Here is a 16964-nt window from a genome sequence, read left to right on the forward strand (position 1 = left end):
CTCCTTCATGAAGCAATTTGATACATCTTTAAAGTCAGCCAAGCTAGTACATGTGCAAAACTCCCCAAGTCCTGAATATTACCTCCAGTCTCCTGGATTTGCTTGTGAGTGCATTCTTCATCATCTAACCAAAGGAAAATATTTATATAAATAATTAAATTCTAAAATTTATTGCTTTAGTGGCATACTTTCATGATGAAATTATTCTTCTAATATACATATCCTATTGGTCAAATTTTTACTACTTTTAGTACTTTTTTGGTACTTTCTATACTTTACAAACCTCTTTTACTTAATCCTTTATCGACTGGTGAATCCCTACTTGACACCAGAAAAGGTGATACTAAAGCTGGAAGAGTATCACCAATAAGTCTGTGAGAACAATGTGGAGAGCTCTCTTCAACAAACCTTTACACTCTAATTTAAGACTTTATTTTGACTAAACCTATGCTTTATCTGCTCACAAGTACACAAAGCAATTACTCCCAATACATTAACTTGAGTGTCCTCTTTTTCAGTTGTGTAACTCAGTTTTCTCTTGTAAACCCATTTTTTAATTTCCATTGGGGAACAACAGAATACCTGTAGGTTCATAGGTAAGTACAATGCTAGCTGCCCTTTGGAGTCATTTTAAGGATATCCAATTTTCCTTTTTGTGCTGGATGAGTGACCTTGGTTAATAAATTTAAATACATAAAAGCAATCAAAACTAATCACAATGGACACCACTAATATACCTCTCTATACAAACAAAAATATGAGAATAAACCAGTAAGAACCTTCACAAGAGCTAATGAGCCTTGATAAACTGTTAAAATTAAACTTGCACAATCTTGAAGTAACTCACATACCAATCATCATCTTCTTTCAGCTGTTCCCGTTAGGGGTCGCCACAGTGGATCATCTGTTTCCATTTCCTCCTGTCCCCTGCATCTTGCTCTGCCACACCAACCACCTGCATGTCCTCTCTCACCACATCCATAAACCTTATCTTAGGCCTTCCTCTTTTCCTGTTACCTGGTAGTTTCATCCTTAGCATCTTTTTCTTAACATACTCAGCATCCCTCCTCAGCATGATAGTATGAATAGGAAACATGAAGCCAAAATCATGATAGGAGACCTTAATAAGGCATTTGACACAACTGGACATGAAATCTTATTAGTAATAATGAAAGAATATAATATAAGTGAGAACATTAGGAAATTATATCTGTCAGAGTATAGTAATAATAAAGCAAAAATACTTGTAAATGGTTGGTTAAGACAAAAGGTACATATGAATACTGGTAGAAGACAGGGATGGCCAATGAGTTGTATACTGTGTACATTATATAATAGTATATGAAATAAATTAAAAAATGAAGGAGGTGGGCTATATAACACCTGAAGGGTTAAGAATTCCAGTTCTGTTAACACATGCAGATGACATTATAAAATTATAAAAAACAAAATTTAGTTCAAGGAAGTAATACTTTGCACAAATTAATGACTAGAGGTGATGAGGTAGCTTTAAATAAAGCAAAAAGTAGAGGTTTAGGTGATGTAGTAAAATACGAGGGTATATATTTTACAATGAATACAATTTCTGTGTTGGGTATAAAATTTGGGAATAAACATCTAAGTAGAATTCGATGGGAAAAATAATAAAAGAAATAAAACAAATCTTTTTTCTGGAGAAGATATAAAACATCACCCAGAGAAAAGCTTACTTGATAAATTCAGTACTGATGGGAAAATTGCACACTTAGTAAGTATATTTATGTTGCCAACAGTATATGAAAACAAATTATTGTAGATAATGTTTTCATTTATATGGGTTCTAGATTAGACCCAGTAAAAAAAGAAGTAAAAAGAAGGAGGTTTAGGGTTAATTAACCCAGTGGTATACACGTCTTCAATGTATTTCTACAAAGTGTTAAAAATGAAAAAGATGAGAGATTAGTAGTAAACTTGCATACATTTAAGTTTGATAAATTTTGTGGTATGGTAAAAAAGAGTAAAAGAGAAAATGAGTGCATATGTGAAGAAATGAAATGTTACAAAGAAAAATATGTTTATGGAAAATAAAAACTGATGACACAGAGAAAGATAAAAAGTATAGTACAATAATGCAATGATAACACATTAATACATAAAACCATGGGAAAATCTAACATATGAAAAAAATTAAAGCTATCAAAATGTGAAGCAAATTGTGTAATTAGAAAGTAGAATGTCAAGATTTTTTGTGGAGACTGGTAATAGATAAATTGCCAGTAAAAGGAAATATGTCATATAAACAGAAAAGTGATATGATATGTTTGTGCTGTCAAGAAGAAGCAGCTACGGAACATGTGTTTTTGAAATTGAGAGAGTAAAAAAAGTTATGAGGAAAACTATGTAAAGAGATTTTTTGAAGATATAAAAGAAGTGGATAAAATAAACATGGATATGATTAAATATGGAGATTATAAGAACAGAAATAGAGAATAAATTAAAAGAACAGATAAAACGTTATTTTATGTTATATTGCTTATGTGGAAGGAAAGAATAAATTAAATTATGTTTAATGTTAAATGGATTTTAGCAACAATATTAAGTAAAATTAGATAGTGGTTATGGAAAAAGGAGCGAGGGGTCTAATATGGGTGAAAACTTAGTATGACTGTAAAGGAAATTATGAATACATGTAAAATATTTGTATATCAATATATTTGTACATTTGTAAATATTTTGTAAATAAAAGTTGTTTTTGTATATAAATAAAGGACCTCTACTCCTTGTAGCTGCTAGATGGTGATGGATGGTTCGAACAGCAGCAACAAAGTGGTCTAAGGGAAGCAGTAGCATGGAGGGGAAGAAAAAAGCTATAGAGAATTTGGAGGTGTAAAGTGAAACTTGAGAGAAAATGTATTTGATATGCAGTTTTAAAATGTAAACAAAGATTCCTAGTTGAAGGATATTATAAATGAACAGTATGGCTCTAAATGTCTTAGCACAAAAAAGTCTGGACAAAGCCTAAAATAATGGGGAAAGGCTCAAAAATCAGGACAAATTTTAAATATTGCTCTTATAAACTTAGAAAGTTGCTAAATAATGTTTTGTGTTACAATGCCTTTTCTGAATGATATAAAGTCTAACAATCAAATGTCTATCATTACTTAGTGAATTAAATATTCATACATTTGTCACAAACCACAAATGTTATGAGGAACAGACCAAAAATATCATGCAAAAATCTGTACACTCTGAAAACCAGAACATGAGCACTGTTTAGCTGTCTCCACGGAGAAGGAAGCATACCTCTCAACTGTACAGATTTTCACCTCATATTTTTGGTCCTTTGTTCATAAAATTGTGGTTTTCTGACAAATTAGTAGCAAATCATTAAAGACTGAAATTAGAAAATAATGACAGACATTTGAGTTTCAGAATTTATATCCTTCAGAAAATTCATGCTAATGCAAAGCCTGTTATTCTATCAAATTTTTAAGTTTGTAAGAGCAATATTTAAAAATTGTCCCTATTTTGGGGTCTCTGTCCCACTTTTATTCATGGCTTTGTCCAGATTTTTGCTGTATGAGGTTGAGAGGTATGGAAGGAAATAAGCAACATTGTTGAAGTCATGCAGATAACATAACTGGCATCAGGATTTTGAGGCAGCAGATAATGCAGTAACTAAAACATATGCAACAGTGAAAACAAGCAACAAAGGAGATAAGCAACAAACTGTAAGTAAAACTGTTTTTAGAAAGAAGACAAGACTAGCTGAGAGAAAAAGAACAAAAAAGGCACTGTACTAGACAGATATTATATATGGGACAATTTGGTAGCTGTTCTGGTTTTAAAAGTGTAAGAAGTTTGGTCTTTTATATACATTGGGAGAGACGTTTTGTGACTTAACACTTGAAACCGAGGGACTGATGATGAACATGATATGATATGATATGATTTGATATGATGTATGACATGACATGATATGATATGACATGAATATGATGTCAGCTGTGGCAGGGCTAACCACCTGTCAGTATAAACCTTGGCTACAGATGATTGTCACTATGGATGGATGGATGGATGGATGGACTGATGATGAAATTTATGGAACTGTGTAACAGAAAGAAGGGTATACATCCATGGAACAATTATTCATTTTTTGTTAGTGATTTAAATGGAAAAAATGCTACTTTGTAGTTTAAAACTGATGACCTGGAATTAGATGATGTTAAAAAATGCATGCTGGGTTTGAGTAAAACTATCGATAATGTTATGAAAGTTAGAGATGAAAGAAACTTATGGAATGGAGGATGGAATTTGGAAGCTGTTGCAAATGTAAAAAAAAACATGGTGAAACACTTGCCTACTATTATGTTTGTGGCTGGTCATTGAGGGACATTACGATATGGTGGCCAGCCTAAATCATGTTTGATTTGTGGAGATTTTTCTTACTAAATTAATAACTGTAACAATGTAAATAGTGTGGGGAGAAAGGATATAAAACAAGAAGGTGTGTGCCTGAATGCATGTTGTGTAAAGAAAAGGGACATTTTTGACTGGACTGTCAAGTAAGAGTATATACGGAAAAAAAGATGAAGAAAGGGAAGAAAACTTACTTGAAGAAGAGCAAACTAATTGAAGATGAAACAATATAAAGGTGAAAAAGGCGACAGAGAAGGAGAAAGGATTGATACTAATATTTTCTGTAGTTTTAGCCAGTGGGAAATCTGAAGAAGGAAATTAGAGAGAATGGAAAATATAAAAAAAGAAAAACAGAACAAACTAAGAAAGAATTTGAAAAATAATTTTTTATTGGTGAATTGGATGAAGTACTTGGGAAAGTAAATGCTGATTCAGTATCAGGCCCATATGGTATAAGGTAAGGGATGCAAATGAAATGACAGTATTGGCAAGACAGTATTTTGTAAAATATAATGAATGAATGAATGGTTGAAGGAAGGGCTTGTTTAGGAAGAGTTATGCAGTAGGAATCAGGATATTAAAATTTACATTGAAGAAAGAGGAGAAGAATGAAATAAAAAATTGGAGACCAATCACACTAAATAAAACAGATCATAATATTTTATGAGACTAATGCAGAGGAGACTGAGGGAAGGATGAGAGATATAGCAATAACTCATGGCTGAGGGTGGGTAATGCTGGATTTACCCACGGTTGGTGTGGTTTGGCCACAAGGACAAAAAAAACATGATAACCTGATTGATCTTGGATTATAGCCTGGTGCTCAAGGAATTTCTTCTAATGTTGAAAAAACTCTTTGTATAATTCCTAATAATTTAAAGTGATACTTAGTCAATCCTCACTAAAGAATGCAATTAAGAAAGCTTTGAATGCAGGATTCTGATGTTGATCTTAGCCAGTATTAAGGAAGAGGCCAAATTTATTGACTTGAAATGCCATAGCTGTTTTTTTTTTTTTGGCAATGTTATGTAATGAAGGAATATGTAAATGCTTTCCTTTGACTCTCTGAGTGAAGCACTAGGTAACAATTGAATTCTCTGCAAGATTGGGGGTTTGGCATAATGGCCAAGGTGTTTACCTCACAAATAGAAAGTACATGGTTTGATTCTCAGCTTTGAATGAAAACTGGCTAGGCCTAAACTGGTCTGCAAGGGCAGCTAGCCTAGTACTAATCTATGAACCTATGTAAAGAATTGTTATTGGTTGTTAGAGAAATCTTGGATGATATTGTTAAGTAAAAGGAGGATATGAAACTTATGGTAGTTCATATTAGCAAGACATTTGATACATTAAGACACAATGCTTTGTGGGATGTTATGGGGAAGTATGGAATAGCTAACAGAATTAGGAAAGTGTATGTGTCAGCATATCAATATAACAGAATGTGAGTGTTAGTGAATGGGTGGCTGATTAATGAAATAGGCATGCACTGTGGTATGAGATAAGGATGCCCCACGAGTGGAATATTGTTTGCACTAGTAATGAATGTGATAGTCAGCAAAATAGCATATAAATTAAAAGATGCCAGATATGTGATCCTAAAGGAGGCAGTGATTCTAGTAGCTTTGACATACACAAGCAATATAGTTGTAGTTACTGAGAATGAAATATGGATGAGGAAAGTGTTGGTTTGTCTGAATGGATGTTTAAAGGAAATGGGAATGACCTTGAATAAATATAAAAGTAAGGATTTGGGTGATGTGGTGAAAATTGGGAGGGTGTATTTTCAATGACTGAAGCATCTTTGCTAGGAATAAAATTTGGGAAAAAGATGCAGTTATGATGAAATGTGAGGGTTTGATAAAATAAATGAAAGAAATATGTCTTATGTGGAGGGCATACAGATTAGCATTCAGGAAAAAGGTTTATCTGGTGAATTTGGTATTAATGGGAAAAACAGCATATATGTCTAATGTGGGTCCCCTTCAGAAGACCAAAGTTTCAGAGAGTCAAAGTTCATATGGTCGAGACCATATGATCAAATTTCCAAAATATCACTTTTGTATGGAGATTGCAGTACAGGGGTAATCTGGGAATTTACCCTTTTCCCCATTGTAGTGCAATTTCAGAGTTGGTATATATAATATGCAGGGGGTGAGGGGGTGCAGAGTCGCTTGCCCCAATGTAGATTTTTATTGTTTTGTCTTGCTTAATGTTTTGTAAAGTCAATCATGTGGTCTCAACCATATATAGTTCAATTTTCTGAAACTTCAATCTTCTGACATAGATCCTTCAAATGTATATATGATCCCAGAATAATGTTAAAAGCAAATTATGCAACTGGTGTTTTCTTTCATATGAGGTTCAAGATTAAACTCAGTGAAAAGAGGTGTGTTGTATATCAGTAATGATATAGAGGGATTGGGATTACTAAATCTAGTTGTTTATTCTGCTTCACTAAACTTGTAGAGAATATAAAAGAGAATAAAGGAAGAGATTGAGAATTTAATAATGAGAATGTTTAAATATAAGTACAAAACATTCTAGGAGATGAAAAAAATAAGAAAAAAGCAGAAAATAATGTGTAAATGAAAAAAAAAAATAAAGAAAAATGCAAACATGGAAAACAAAAATGATGATATAAAAAAGATAGAAGCATGTGGTATAAATATGTTGAAACAATATTATTAAAAAAAACAAGTAATCTCAGTGTTATCCCCAAAGTCTCAAAACAACCCACTAAACAAGTATAGTGGGTCCAAAAACAAAAAAGTGTAAGGAACTTCTCTGTGTGGAAGATTTTCAGTCCATATATCTCTAGTTAATCACTGTATGTTAATCAGATCAGACAATAGTAGTAGAAGTAGTGAACTTAAACTCATCTCAAGTCAAAAATAAAAATAATAAAAAATCTCATTGTACAGAATTACTAAGTATTCAAAAGTAATCCAAGCAAGACAGGCAGTCAGTTTCCAGTCGAAAATCCTTTATACAGAAACTAATACTCTATTTTTGTTTTACTTGGATCGCTTGTCTGTGTACTTAATAAAGGACTGTCGACTGGAAAAAGACTGCCTGCCTTGCTTGGATTACTTTCGAATACTTAGTAATTCTGTACAATTATATATTTTTATTAATTTTATTTTTTTACTTAATTTGAGTTTAAGTTCGCTACTTCTACTACTATTGTCTGATCTGTTTAATACACAGTAATTAACTAGAGATATATGGACTGAAAATCTTCCACACAGAGAAGTTCCTTACACTGTTTTGAAACAATATTATTACATAGAGCCATAAGAAAATGTACCAGCCTTTAAAGTTATTGAAACAAACTAAATGAAACCTTCAACCAAGCTAGAACTTCCAATGACTGACCTCTCAAACCTCCTGTAACACAGGTACATGGGATATATGCAAATGACCCTTATGAACATCGGGTGTTTCAGCTATATAGCGATTCTGATTGCCCATGACTTTTACATTTGAAGTCGTTTTAATGGACAATTTCAGACAAATAAAGCCGAACCACACTAGCTATGGATATACATATTTCGGCTTTATTATGACCTCATCAGAATACCATAAGCAGAGTGTTTGACTAAGCAGAAGAAACACAGGGTTGTTATAACCAGCTGATGTCCATTATCATTAGGTTGACTGCAAAATATCCCAAATAAATTAAAACAAAGAGTTAGAAGGTCACACTGAAAACCCAATCAGAAAAAAATAAATGAAAACTCCAGCCAAGCTAGAACTTCCAATGAGTGACCTCCCAAACCTGCAAAAGAGGCTCATGGGATATATGCAAATGACCCTTATGAACCTCAGGTGTTTCAGCTATATGGCGATTCTGATTGCAAACAGCATGCCTCACATGTACAGCATGCTCAGCCAAACCAATCCGAAAAAAACACTAGGGGCCAGCATAGATAGTTCCACGTCTTTTATTCAATATTAGATGAAATACTGAAAAAGGACAATTTCAGGCCAATAAAACCAAACCCCACTAGCTATGGATATGCATATTTCGGCCTTGTTATGACCTCACCAGCATAGCATAAGCAGAGTGTTTGACTGAGCATAAGAAACACAGGGTTGTTATATCCAGGTGATGTCCATTATTATTAGGGTGACTGCAAAATATCCCAAATAACAAATTAAAACAAAGCCATATAGCTGAAACACCTGATGTTCATAAGGGTCATTTGCATATATCCCATGTGCCTCTGTTAAAGGAGGTTTGGGAGGTCACTCATTGGAAATTCTAGCTTGTTTTAAACCCTGTGTATTATGCTTAGTCAAATAGTCTTCTTATGCTATGCTGACAAGGTCATAACAAGGCCATTATATGCATATCCATAGCTAGTGGGGTTTGGCTTTATCGGCCTGAAATTGGCAATTAAATGACTTCAAATTTAAAAGTCATGGGCAGTCAGAATTGCCATATAGCTGAAACACGTGATGTTGATAAGGGTCATTTGCATATATCCCATGTGCCTCTGTTAAAGGAGGTTTGGGAGGTCACTCATTGGAAATTCTAGCTTGGCTGTAGTTTTCATTTAGTTATTTCTGATTGTTTTTTCAGTGTGACCTTCTAACTCTTTGTTTTAATTTGTTATTTGGGATATTTTGCAGTCACCCTAATGATAATGGACGTTAGCTGGGTATAACAACTCTGTGTTTCTTATGCTTAGTAAAACACTGCTTATACTATGCTGACGAGTTCATAACAAGGTCGAACTATGCATATCCATAGCTAGTGTGGTTTGGCTTTATTGGCTTGAAATTGTCCATTAAAATGACTTCAAATGTAAAATCATGGGCAATCAGAATCACCATATAGCTGAAACACCTGATGTTCATAAGGGTCATTTGCAAATATCCCATGTGCTTCTGTTACAGGAGGTTTGGGAGGTCACTCATTCGAAGTTCTAGCTTGGCTGGAGTTTTCATTTAGTTTTTTCTGATCAGCCTTTAAAGTTAGGAAAATGTGTTGTACCAAGGTAGTATAGTGTCAGAATATTCTATGTAGACTTGTAATAAAGGGAATATGTCATATAAAAAAAGTTGAAAGAGTCTGTTTATTTTGTGGGGAGGAAGAGACAACAAAGCATGCTTTTTTTTTTTTTTTGAAATGTAAAAGAATGGAGAAACTGGAAAAAATGTGTGAAAACAAAAACTGAAAATATTAATGACAAAAACAGTATAGATATGAATATGATTATGTATCGATATTCTAAGCATAAAAATATGTGAAAAGGGGTGGAGAAGAATTTTATGAGATATGTGTTATTCGGAATGAAAGACTGAATGAAATTTTGTTTAATGTGAAATGGATTTTTACAGATACATTGTGAAAATTCAGATTCTGGTTGTGGAAGAAGGAGTGGGAGTCAGTTATAAGAATAATAAAGAGAATGTTATAAGAAAAATAATAAATAGTGAAAAAATAGAAATGTGTATGTATGTGCCTTTAAATACATACTTTTTATAAATATGTAAATTATGTTGTTTTTATGTTGTGTTAAATAAAGGACCAGCACTCTTTTTGACAGGTGCCATGAGAGGTTTTAGATCCACCTGAGCTACCACCAAGTCAAGCGAATAGGGCCTTGCTTTAAAATCTCATCCAAAGGACAGAATGTTCAAGAGTGAAGAGCCCTCTTATGCTGTACTGCAGTGTCAGCAGCCAATTTACCTGGTGTGGGAAAAGAACCTATGGCCTTCTGCACCAAAGGGGAGTTTGCTACCTGTTGTGGCACTGGCACTTACCTGGTTAATATAAAGAAAGAAAGATAAATAGACAGACAGACATACAGACAGGTAATTTAGACAGACAGACAGATACATGTACAAAGTTAAGGTACATGCTAAATAGGGTGCCAGTGCCTAGTATTGTTCTTAGCCCTCAGCAGGCCTATCAGTTTGTAATGCTGAATGATTTTCAGTAAAAAAACCTTTTGGGCACTTTCTAGTGCATACTAAAAAGTCTGGGGAAGCCCACTGCTGTATCAGGAACGGCTGAAGCTCAAACAGTGTGAGCAATTCAGTAGGGCCTGGTTAGCCTCATCAGTGAGTTGGCATCCACTTGTAGACATGCAAAAGCAATGGACACCTTAGATTAAGGTCTCTGAAATATCTTCCAAGAACCCAGTCCTTGAGAAGCAGCAGAAAAGCTGACTACTTTGGTGCAGGAATTACACTGTACTTGTAATCCAGCTCTCTGCTCACACTTGTGATTAGAAAATGAAAGAAAAGATGCCAGCACCTTTAGAAGATGAATTGAGCATATCTGAGGGTTCAAAGGGGGCATCCTATACTGTGCTTACTCTTACTTCAATCTGGTTTATGCCTCACATAGGAAGAACATTCCTTTTTGTCCCTGCTCTGGGCACCTGACATCATGGCAAGCCTGCACAGGGTAATGCATTCCACAGTGATGTCAGGCACTAACTGTTTTAAAATGTTGGCATTTGCTGCACCAACAAATATCATATTCCTAACTGTGGAAGAAAAGGCAGTGCTAAGAATACTGCTGGCCAGAAATGTGATCGTGCAGGAGCACGTGGAAGGTGTATTACTTTTTTAGGCACTGGATATGGGCACTTTCAAAAGACACATATTTAGATGAGGTCTGAACTGTGTGAATAAGTAAAAAAGTGGAAATTCTGAGGCTCGGCATGCTTCCGATACTACACATGATCTTAGCCAAAAGGCTGAGAAGCGATTTTTAAACCTAGCACAGAGTCGCCTTAATAAGGCCTGAGAAGAATGCAGAGGCATGGTTAGGCTGCGTTGAAGGGGCAGCCACCCTGGGTGCAAAATGTCAAGGGGTATGACTGACAGATGCTGATCGTTTTAAGTTCAATAAATGCTGGTACGGCATTTGCAGTCAGAACTGAGGCACTTTAACATTCCATATGTGGCATAAACTATAACAGCTGCTGTAACGGAAATAATTGCTTTTTTCATTCTGAAGTCCCGAGAAGATTTTTTTTTTTGGTTCCATAACGTAAAGTTGAAGGGGGTTGTACCAGTTCAGCAGATGGCAGAAGGTGCCAGAATAGCCACCTAGCTACACCTCTGGAAGGAGGTGCTCAAATGCTGACCATAGTTTTGTGGGTTGCTTAAGATCAGTGAACTGAACTGAGATGTTGCAAAGGAAGCCATGAAATGTCCCTTTGATGTCAAATCTATAACTAAGGACTGAATCATGCACTTAACACAGGCTCATATGCATAAATGGAAGAGGAAGGGTCATACAGCAAGGTAACCCCAGTGGCCTGATCTGTATATCATACAGGTATCCAAGATATATCAATATTTCTATATATACACAGACACACACACTCAGATATATATATATATATATATATATATAAATATATAAATAAAATATATATAAATAAAATAAAATAAATAAATAAAATATCTACATACATACATATACATACACACACATACATATACATGTATAGATAGATATATATCTATACATACAACTACTGACCATCCTGTGAATTTTAGTATACAACTACTGAACAACTTATGAACTCCTGTACTTTAGGTTTTCAACCCCATCAAAATCTGGCTACACTATTTTTTAAGACAATATTTTGCAAAACTATGCATGCTGTAAAAATGTTGTACTGTCAAAATGTAAAAATGTGTCTGTTCTATATCTTTGTACACATATAATCATATGCCAAGATATAAAAATGTTGTACTATCTGTCCTTTATTCTTTGCACACCTATAATCATTTTATCTTTCTTCATGTATGTATCTACTATCATTTGCAATAACAACCTATCATTGTATACTTTTCTATGTATTAATTGTATTAATTGTGAAGCTTTTCTCCCCGGGCCTCTGCTGAAATAGAACACCTTGTCCAGTCGGACTTACTGATAAACAAACATAAAAAAGATATATATAGGTGTATGTGTGTGTGTGCGCGCACGCATGTGTGTGTGTGTGTGTGTGTGTGTGTGTGTCTGTGGGTATGTGTGTTTGTTCTGTGAGGTCATAGGAAAGAAACAACTGATTGCACTGAACTTTAGGGCAAATACAAATTAATGGGTTTGTGTATGTTTTTTAGGAGGTGGCCGGAATGCTTAAAGAACATACAAAAGGACAGTACCAAAAATATTACATTTGCAATGGAAGATTAAACTATTTAAATCTCTGTTATGTAAAGATAATTGGGGAGGATAAATCAGGTATGGATGCAGATTCTAACACAAGAAGTATTAAAATGCTAAACGAAAATTAAATCACATGGAAGCAAAAGTCACAAAGGTGCTTCTTTGTAGTAAAGGAAACTGATCTTAGGAAAAAGACTTCAAGCTACACAGACAATAATTGAATAATTTGATTAATTTAATGATGTACAGGATAGATATATGAACTCAGCAAAAGCAGAAATCAAGGGTATGGAGAGAATTTGTAAAAAACTTGAAGTTAGAAAAGGATGACACAGTAAAGATGTGAGAACAAATTCATTTGTACCGTGTTGCCTCAGAAGAAAAGGTTATCTGTTTTCTGTCAACAGCTTTTGTGTTCTGTTTCTATAAATGCACACAGTTTATACTACAGTCTGTCATTTGCTGTTTGACTGTTGTTTTGTCCATTTGTCCCTCCATCATGTTTATTTTAACAGGAAACAATTGTACATATTTCATTTAAGCAGTACTGTCATGTGGCAATTCAGGATTATCTACCATGTGTAAATATGTTCCACTTAGTGGGATGCCTTCATGTTTCTTTGCTTCTACTGAGCCAAACATTTACAGATTTACAAAGCATCCCCCACGATCCAAGTTAAGGGGCATTCATTAGGGCAGTATGCCTGGTGATAATCTGCTGTATTGCATAATAAACAACATATGGTGCACACAAGAAATCTGAACAGTCAGGTTCAGCTGAAGCAGATGCATCTTTTTCATCCACACTCCTGGACAGAAGCCGAACTCCTCAGAATAACCTGACAGTGCATGTTACCTGGGTAACTTTGATTCTGCTGTTTGCACTCATCATTTTCTCTACATAATAACTATTTTTTTAATATCTTCCCTGAGCAACCTTATTTCTACTAAGCAACCAAGCATTTATTAATTCATGAGGCACTAATTAGTTCTTTGTTTAATTTTGTGTTAAACAGACTGACCAGAATGATAACGACTTTCAGTGTAGCGTGTCGGTCCCCAACCGCCCCTGTTTTCTGACAACAAGGGAACGAGATGCGACTAACGCGATGAACCCAATTCCCTTCTCAGTTGCACTTCATTAAGTCAAAATGTGACAAGGAGCTTAGAGAGGAACTTTCAGATCTGATCGCACATAACAATGTGAAAAAGTAACTTTCTACTGGGAGAGGGAACGCTGCCTGCAGAATGCATAGACTAGCTGCATTATTCCAGCAGCTCTGTAGTTTAAAGACACAGCTGTTTATTCAAGTGAAGCTGTCACTGACTTAACATATTTAAAATGTTTAAAGTTTTCTCATCATAGGATATGCACAGAAATGATACAGTTGTAGTTAACCTATTGTTTGTGTGCTGGTTTGGGCAGGAAAGTCAGGGGCATGTGGGTTAATGTTGGTGAAAGTCTTGAAGAAAAAAAAGGGGGTTTCTGCAGAAAGAAGGAACAGCATTGTCCTGTGTCAATATCCTTTATAGTTTAGGCATCTTGCCCGAGTCTTGAAGTTCAATAAATAAGAAATAAAAGCAGAGTAATGTCCATATGCAAGGTTTTCTGATACATGACATTGTCTCATACACTAAGACATGAAAAGTCATTAGGCAATCATGAATGCAAACATTGGTAGATCTTCTGTATATTTAAGTTGCCCCCCCCCCCCATGTGGCAGTTGGAGAACATTTGTTGCAAGCCTTCTTCCCAGTCATTTGCTAAGGGCAAATCTAAGCCACAAAGAAAATAACTGCAGGTAGGTGAGAGAGGATGAACTGGGTATGTATTGTCTAGGTTTTCTTGGGAAAGTAGGTAGTGAAGAGTGCAAGAACAGGCAAATATAATGAAAGCTAAAAAAGTACACTTAGAACCACAGATAAGGTGCACAAATGAAAGTTTATATTAATTCATTAAGCCAACGGCTTGTATTTCATTCTATTTATTTATTTTATTTATTGAGTGAGTGCATGCGTGTGTATGCCTTCTGTGGAAGGTTGGGCGCCGGGCTGGTAACTTGACACCGTAAAACTCCACCGCCAATCATGAGCGGACAGGTGATCCGCTGTGGCGACCCCTAACCGGGAAAAGCTGAAAGAAGAAGAACAAGATTGACATTTGATTTGCCTAAATGTTTTTCCTAGATGAACTATTATAATTGAAGTTTGAAATGTGCAAATGTTTTGTAAATGGAATTCTATCTTGTGTTTTGTCACCCTGTGGTAGCGACCAGTCAAACTGACCAGCTAGCCACACTCACTTTGTGGTCAGCTAAAACAGGAAGTGATGACAGATTTAACAAAATCAGTCTAGGCCAGAAACAGATTATAAAGCTACTGGAAATGCTTTTATTTACTTTTATTTTTAACAGTTAAAGGCCACCTACAAAGACTCTATTTAAAGACATTAGATGACAATATATATGTAGTTAAAGACAATTACCCAAACATGCATCCTAAATGCATTGCTTTCACTTGCTTATAAGTTCATAGATGTGTACTAGGCTAATGACTACAGATGTGTACTAGGCTAATGACTACTGGGGTCTTTTTAAGTCTAACCATGCATCCTAAATCCCTGAAAAGTTCTGGTACCCCTGATAAGTGTAAGCAGGGGGTTAGGAGATGAAATATTTAACAAGCAGGGTCCTGGGAGATAAACCATTTATAGGCTGCATGTGTCCATTAGAGACATAGGTGCCAAACCAGAGATTAATTTCCTACAGCCTACCACCCTGAATGCACCTGATTTTGCTCAATCTTTACTCCCCATCCAGTCATCCAAGGTACACTTGAATTGGGTTGGGGATGAACTCTGCTTCACATGAATGGAGAGCCTGTTACAGAGAAGGGTTAGTCTCCGAGATACATGTCTCTCCAGCAGATCCTATTTATATCACAGGCCATGGTGAAGTCTTTAGAATACGTAATCCTGGTGCTGTTTGTTTTGCTGACATGCAGGAGGTCTATCAGAGTGGGGTCTGACAATGCCCTGTATGCCAGTCATAGATCTCCCCTCAGCAGCCTGTAGGAGACAGAAAACAGAGATAGGACCTTCAGGAAATCTGTACAGGAAATGCTAGCTACACCCTGTATTCTTTTAGTGAGGAACCTCTGTGGACATTTCAGTTGTTGGAAATGCCTTGTTAGGTACATACCAAAGGGGGCAATGTACTCAGTGATAGGTCTAATGAATGCAGAATACAGTGGAACAATTATCTTGTTGGGTCTAGATGCTATAACTTTATTTATAAGCTGCACAACACAGAATAATTTCCTCACTACTGTAGACACATGATGGTTAAAGGCTAGCTTACTGTCTATGTGTGCCCCAACTCCCTGACTAAACTCTTAAGGGTGTGTTATCAATATGATAGTCACAGGGGTGGATGACTTTCTGAAGGATACTATTATGCATTTCTTGGCATTTAGTTTTAGTCCATGGCTCTGACACAAGTTATTTGTCTGTGTTAGCCCTTCCAGGAGAACATTAGTATCAGTGGGGAATACTATGGCTGCTCCTAATTTGTAATCATCTGCAAATTTGATCAGACAGAGGCTCTTGACATTGGTCTTGACTCAAGAGAGAAGTAAATGTCAAAAAAGGAGCAGTCACAGGAGAGATCCCTAAGTACACTGCTTGTGACTGGCCTCTTTGTAGAGGTGGACTCCCCGATTCTAACTTCCTGAGTCCTGTCTGTGAGCAAGCTAGCTCTCCATTGGGTAACATATGGGTTTATGTCTAACCTTTTGTGTTTGCCAACAATGCCTGTGTGGGGTAATTGTGTCAAATGCCTTGGCCAGGTCAAGGTATGCAGTGTGAACCATTTTGCCCTCATCCATTGCTTTGGTGATCTTCCCAAAGAAGTCCACCAGGCTGAGTAGGCATGACCTGCCATTGACAAATCCAAACTGGATTGTTTCCTATGTCAGTACTTATCATTTCCAAGACATTTTTTCCATTGCTTTGCATATGAGACTAGTGAGACTTACGGGCCTGTAGTGGCCAGGGTCTGTAAATGGACCACCTTTGTGCAGGGGGATTACTGTTGCCGTTCTCCATTTGTTACACAAAAAAAAAAAGCATCCTGGGGTATTGTCTGGGCCCACTGATGCAGTGTTCTTGGCCTTAAAGAGAGCATTGACGACCTGGTCCAATGATAGTACAGGGAATTATATTTTATGGTATTTCCTGAAGGGAGGTTGAGGGGGAGAGAGAGGAATAAAGTTAGAGATGAATCTGAATGCCAGTAGGTTTTATGTCTCTATTGTTAATGGCTACATTAGCAATGAGCTCTGTAGACAATTGTATATTGCCTTTGAGACTGTATACATAGCTGAAGTTAGTTCTCATTTTTCTTATAACTGATCTTAT

General features: G+C 35.8%; 1 pseudogene; it reads right to left on the reverse strand.

Annotated features, from left to right (window-relative positions):
* Nucleotides 1–11028: 11028 nt before the first annotated feature.
* On the reverse strand, nt 11029–11129 carry LOC122795135 (annotated as a pseudogene).
* Nucleotides 11130–16964: the final 5835 nt, after the last annotated feature.

The sequence above is a fragment of the Protopterus annectens genome, chromosome 2.part1 (assembly GCF_019279795.1).
Source record: "Protopterus annectens isolate FY-2018-M chromosome 2.part1, PAN1.0, whole genome shotgun sequence".
Classification (NCBI taxonomy): domain Eukaryota; kingdom Metazoa; phylum Chordata; order Ceratodontiformes; family Protopteridae; genus Protopterus; species Protopterus annectens.